The following is a 6,875-nucleotide window of genomic DNA, read 5'->3' as shown; positions in this document are numbered from 1 at the left end:
CCTGTGTGCTTTTTATTGTTCCAGGATCTGGAGCATTGAATGGGAAAGATGCATTTATTTTCATGAATGATGTTGTGAACAAAGTCAGTTGCTAAATGTGGTTTGAAAGTATTTTCAAAGTTTAAAAGTTTAAAAGAAACTTTAGGAAATAACTTCAATACAAAAAGAAAACAACTAGAAGTAGAACTGACACATCATAAAGTACTTGGAGCAAGTGATATATCACAGTTGTAACTACTTTCAACGTCCTATGTGTATGTGTAGTTTCTATTATTGATGATGTTCTTGTATCACCTTCCTATGGTTATACCTACACTATCTCTGTAATCTTATCTGAGTATATTGGAAACCGTGTTTACTGGTATTGGAAGTAGGAAATTCAAAGGGAATACCAAATTTGAGAGACACAGGGAAAAAAAAGAGAAATAACTACAAAAGCAATACTTGCAAAACTGTTTGGTGTAAGTGAACTGAACACCTGGGGGGGGGGGGAGGGAAAGGGGGGGAGGGAGGGGGGCATGAGGGACAAGGCAACAAACAGTACAAGAAATGTATCCAATGCCCAACGTATGATACTGTAACCTCTCTGTACATCAGTTTGATAATAAAAATTTGAGAAAAAAAAGGACATGAAAAATAAATAAATAAATAAAGTACTTGGAGCATACAGCGCACATTATCCCTATCTGATAGTTAACACTGGTACAAAAATATGGGGAACATCCCCATTGCTCCTTCAACAAGTAAAGAAGTGGCTGGGTACCATTCTATTGTAACTATCCTTGGTTAGCCGTACTAGAACAATGCTCTCATACAGGAAAATAATTAGCTTTTGTTAATATAGTGACTGTTTTTGTCAAAAACAAATAATTTTCTACAAAGCCATTTAAGTACTATTTTCATAATTTAGTTTGGGTGACATTGTAGATGACATTAAATGAAAATGTATACAAACTCCTAATTCAGAGACTAACCATCATAATTACTACTAATAATATTTAAAAATATCAGTGCAGATTAAAGTAAATTAGCCTAAAATAAGCAGATTTAGTATTGTTCCATCCATGTAAAACTTGGGAACATACGAACTACCGCTAAAGAGAGAGGGGGGTGGAAAAACAGTAATTTAGAAAGAAATAGAGAGAGGAGGGAGTGAGGAAGGGAGGGGGAGAGAGAGAGCAGTAACTATCACTGGAGCATAAGGGCAATGAAAATTGCAGTGATATAAAATACTTTTGGAGATTTGGGCACGAGTGTCTCATGACTACAATCCCAGCTACTAAGAAGACTGAGATCTGAGGATTGCAGCTCAAATCCAGGCCAGGCACAGAAAGCCCCCGAGACTCTTATCTCTATTAAACCACTCAAAAAAGCTGCAATTGGCCCTGTAGTTTCAGTGGTAGAATGCTAACCTTGAGCACAGAGCAGCTCAGGGACAAGTCCCAGGCTCATAGTTCAAGCCCCAAGACTGGAAAAAAAGAAAGAAAAATGAAGGCATAAAATTCCATTGTGTATATGTACCACATTTTCCTGATCCATTCGTCTACAGAAGGGCATCTGGGTTGGTTCCAAATTCTAGCTATGACAAATTGTGCTGCATTGAACATTGTTGTGCTGGTGGCTTTAGTGTGTTCTTGTTTGTGGTCTTTTGGGTAGATGCCCAAAAGTGGGGCTGCAAAAGTGGGGCTGCTGGGTCATAGAGGAGCTCTATGTTCAGCCTTCTGAGGAATCTCCACACTGTTTCCAGAGTGGCTGAAACAGTTTACATTCCCACCAACAATGAAGGAGGGTTCCCTTTTGGCCACATCTCCTCCAACATTTGTCATTGTTAGTTTTCTTGATATAGGACATTCTTACTGGGGTGAGATAGAATCTCAATGTTGTTTTGATTTGCATTTCTTTTATGACCAGTGATGTAGTGCAATTTTTGTGAAAACAAAAGATGATGCTAAGTGAAATGAACTCCACGTTATGGAAATGACTGTAATATCACTGTTGTAATTAGTTTCAACATGCTATGTGAATCCATAACTTCTATTATTGATGATCCTCTTGTATCCCCTTCCTGTGGTTGTACCTGCACTATCTCTGTATCTTATCTGAGTACATTGAAAACCATGTATACTGGTATTTTAGATATGATGCCTTTGTCCATTGTATGGCCAGTAAAGATATTTTCCCAATCGGTTGGCTTTCTGTTTGTCTTGCGAGCTATGTCCTTTGCCCTGCAGAAGTTCTGCAGAATTTTATGCCTCTATCAGTAAGAATGACATTGCCCCATTTGTAAGGAAGTGGAAGCACTTGGAAAAAATTATAAGTGAAGTGAGCCAGACCCAAAGAAACATGGACTCTATGGTCTCCCTCATAGGGAATAATTAGCACAGGGTTAGGCTAGTCACAGCAGAGGATCTTAAGAGCCCAATTTTTGTGAAAACAAAAGATGATGCTAAGTGAAATGAACTCCACGTTATGGAAATGACTGTAATATCACTGTTGTAATTAGTTTCAACATGCTATGTGAATCCATAACTTCTATTATTGATGATCCTCTTGTATCCCCTTCCTGTGGTTGTACCTGCACTATCTCTGTATCTTATCTGAGTACATTGAAAACCATGTATACTGGTATTAGAACTAGGAAACTGAAAGGGAATACACAAATCAAGAGACACAGGGTAAAAAAGACAAAAGATTACAAAAGCAATACTTGCAAAACTGTTTAGTGTAAATCTACTGAACAACTCATGTGGGGAAAGGGAAAGGGTAAGGGGGGAGGGGGGAATGAGGGAGGAGGTAACAAACAGTGCAAGAAATGTATTCAATGCCTAAATTATGAAAATGTAACCACTCTGTATATCAGTTTGACAATAAAAAACAATAAAAACACAAAAAAAGAAAGAAAAATGAAGGAAGGAAGGAAGGAAGGAAGGAAGGAAGGAAGGAAGGAAGGAAGGAAGGAAGGAGAAATATACTCTGGGAGAGGAGGGGAATATTCACTGTGTTGGTTATTATAATGGCTTCACAATTAGATGCATACATCAAAACTCACAAAAACTTTAATTTGTATAGAAATCTGCCACAACTTTCCAAGTGTAAAAATCTCATTTTGGGTGTACACCTGCAAACATGTGATAATACTCCTTACTTCTCGAACACTCCAATCAATTAGGTAGAATCTACTGTGAAGAAATAAATTTAAAAAAATTGGGATCAGCTATGTTAGCTTGGGAGTAGAGTTTTTGGGTTTCTTTAGGTATAGGATCATGTCAATCTGCGAAGAGAGAAAGTTTAACTTCATCTTTTCTATTTGGATCCCCTTTATATTTTCTTCATGCCTAATTGCTCTGGCTTCGAATTCTAGTGCTATGTTGAAGAGAAGGGGAGAGAGTGCCTTGTTCCTGATTTTAAAGGAAATTGCTTTAGTGTTTCACCATTTAGAATTATGCTTCCTGTTCCTTTGTCATAAACTACCTTTATTATATTCAGGAGTGTTCCCTGGAATCCCAGTTATACCAGGGCATGTAGTACAAATGGGGTCTGGGTTTTATTGAACGTATTTTCTGCATCCAGAGATATAACCAAGTGGTTCTTTACCTTGCTCCAGTTGATGTGGTGGATTACATTAATTGACTTGCTCATATTGAACCAACTTTGCATCCCTGGCATGAATCCAGATTGGTCATGGTGTATGATTTTTTTGATAACCTGTTGAAGTCGATTGGCCAGAATTTTGTTTGGAACGTTTGCATGAATATTCATCAGGGAAATCAGTCTATAGTTCTCTTTCCCTGATGAGCTCCTGCCTGGTTTTTGGATGAGGGTTATACTGGATTCATAGAATGTGTTTGGTACTGAGCTTTCTCTTTCAATTTCATTGAAGAGTTTGAGAAATATTGGTGTGAGTTCTGTTTTGAAGGCCTTGTAGAATTCTACTGTGAATCCGTCTGGACCTGGGCTTTTCTTGGATGGGACATTGCTTATTACCGTTTCTATTTCAATGCTAGATATGGGACTGTTTAGAAGGTTTAATTTTCAGGTTTGAGTTTGGGGATATCAATTTTGCCTAGGAAATCATCCATTTCTTCCAGGTTCTCGAATTTGTTGGCACAAAGTTTTGCAAAATAGTCTCTTATTGTGTTCTGAATTTTGGTTGCTTCTGTGGTGCAGTTACCTTTTTCATCTCTGATATGGTTTACATGCTGCCTTTATTTTTTGGTCAGGATTGCTAGGGGTCTGTCTATCTTGTTAATTTTTTCAAAGGACCAACTCTTTGTTTTGTTGATTGTTTTGATGTTTTTTTTTTTTTTTTAATCAATGGCTTTTCCATACGCTAAAGAACCGAAGGCCAAGGCCAAAATCAGGAAAGCAACTCCTTTTGCAATAGCCTCAAAAAACATAAAATACCTAGGAATAACCTTAACTAAAGAAGTGAAAGACCTTTATCATGAGAACTTTAAAAACATGAAAAATGAAATTAAGGCAGAAGTAAGGAAATGGAAAAACCTCCCATGCTCCTGCATTGGGAGGATTAATATAATCAAAATGGCAATATTGCCAAAGGCTATCTACAAATTCAATGCAATACCCATTCATATCCCAACACCATTTTTTAATGAAATAGAGGAAGCAATCCAGAAATTCATATGGAACAATAAAAGACCCAGAATAGCACAAACTATCCTAAGCAGAAAGAACAGTGCTGGAGGAATTACAATACCAAACTTTAAGCAGTACTAAAAAGCTATAGTAATAAAAACAGCTTGGTCTTGGCACCAAACATGCCTGAAGACCAATGGAACAGAATTGAAGACCCAGAAATGAGCCCACAGAACTACGCCTACTTAATCTTTGATGAAAGAGCTAAAAAAAAATAGTATAGAAGAAAGATAGCCTCTTTAACAAATGGAGCTGATAAAACTGGTTCACCACTGCAACAAACTAAAATTAGATCCTTACATATCACCCTGCACCAAAATCAATTCCAAATGGCTCAAAGACCTCGAATTTAAAACAGATACCCTGAAAACACTAAAAGAAGGAGTAGGAGTAGGAGAAACTTGGGAGCCTGGCACAGGACAGAACTTCCTTAACAAAGACCCAGAAAGGCTACAAATCAAAGAAAGGATGGATAAATGAGACTGCATCAAACTGCACAGCTTCTGCAGGGCAAAGCTCACAAGATTGACAGAAAGCCCACAGATTGGGAAAAGATCTTTACCAGCCATACAACGGACAAAGGCCTCATATAAAAAATATATATAGAACTAAAAAAATTACATTCCTCCAAAACAAAACCGCAAAGAACCAATAGCCCCATCAACAAGTGGGCTGAAGACTTAAAAAGAGACTTCTCTGATGAGGAAATAAGAATGGCCAAAAGACATATGAAAAAGTACTCTACATCAATGGCCATAAAAGAAATGCAAATCAAAACAACATTGAGATTCCATCTCACCCCAGTAAGAATGTCCTATATCAAGAAAAGTAACAATAACAAATGTTGAAGGGGATGTGGCCAAAAGGAAACCCTCCTTCATTGTTGGTGGGACTGTACACTGTTTCAGCCACTTTGGAAAGTGGTATGGAGATTCCTCAGAATGCTAAACATAGAGCTACCCTATGAACCAGCATCCCCACTTTTGGGCATCTACCCAAAAGAACACACTAAATCTACCACCATAACAATGTTCGTTGCAGAACAATTTGTCATAGCTAGAATATGGAATCAACCCATATGCCCCTCAGTAGACGAATGGATCATGAAAATCTGGTATATATACACAATGGAATTTTATGCCTCTGTCAGAAAGAATGACATTGCCCCATTCTTAAGGAAATGGAAAGACTTGGAAAAAATTATACTAAGTGAAGTGAGCCAGACCCAAAGAAACATGGACTCTATGGTCTCCCTCATAGGTAATAATTACCACAGGTTTAAGATAGTCACAACAGAGGATCACAAGAGCCCAATATCTATACCCTTATGAACACTTAAGATGATGCTAAGTTAAATGAACTCCATGTTATGGAAATGAGTGATATATCACTGTTGTAATTACTTTCAACATGCCATGTGAATCCGTAGCTTCTATTATTGATGATCCTCTTGTATTTCCTGTGGTTGTACCTGCACAATCTCTGTATCTTATCTGAGTACATTGGAAACCGTGTATACTGGTATTAGAATTAAGAAACCAAAATCGAGAAACATAGAGTAAAAAGACAAATGACTACAAAAGCAATACTTGCAAAACTGTTTGGTGTAAATCAACTGAACAACTCATGGGGGGAAAGAAATGGTGGAAGGGGAAGTTGGGAATGAGGGAGGAGGAAACAAACAGTATAAGAAATATATCCAATGCCTAATGTATGAAACTTTAACCTCTCTGTACATCAGTTTGAGAATAAAAACTGTTTCGTGTAAGTGAACTGAACACCTCATGGGGGGAAAGGGAAAGGGAGAGGAGGGAGGGGGGTATGAAGGATGAGGTAACAAACAGTACAAATAATGTATCCAATGCCTAACATATGAAACTGTAACCTCTCTGTACATCAGTTTGATAATAAAAATTTGAAAAAACATATTTTTTAAAAAATTAAAAAATTTCAATACTCTGACTCACTAGACTTAATATAATTTTTTCCAAGTTCTTCCATTTCCTTGTGAATAGGGAATTGCCATTCTTTCTGAAAGAGGCATAAAATTCCATTGTGCATATGTACCATTTTCCTGATCCATTCGTCTACTGAGGAGCATCTGGGATGGTTCTATATTTTAGCTATGACAAATTGTGCTGCAATCAACAGTGTTGTTATGGTGGCATTAGTGTGTTCTTGTTTGTGGTCTTTGGGTAGATGTACAAAAGTGGGCCATA

The sequence above is a fragment of the Perognathus longimembris genome, chromosome 20 (genome assembly GCF_023159225.1).
Source record: "Perognathus longimembris pacificus isolate PPM17 chromosome 20, ASM2315922v1, whole genome shotgun sequence".
NCBI lineage: Eukaryota > Metazoa > Chordata > Mammalia > Rodentia > Heteromyidae > Perognathus > Perognathus longimembris.
This window is presented reverse-complemented; position numbering follows the sequence as displayed.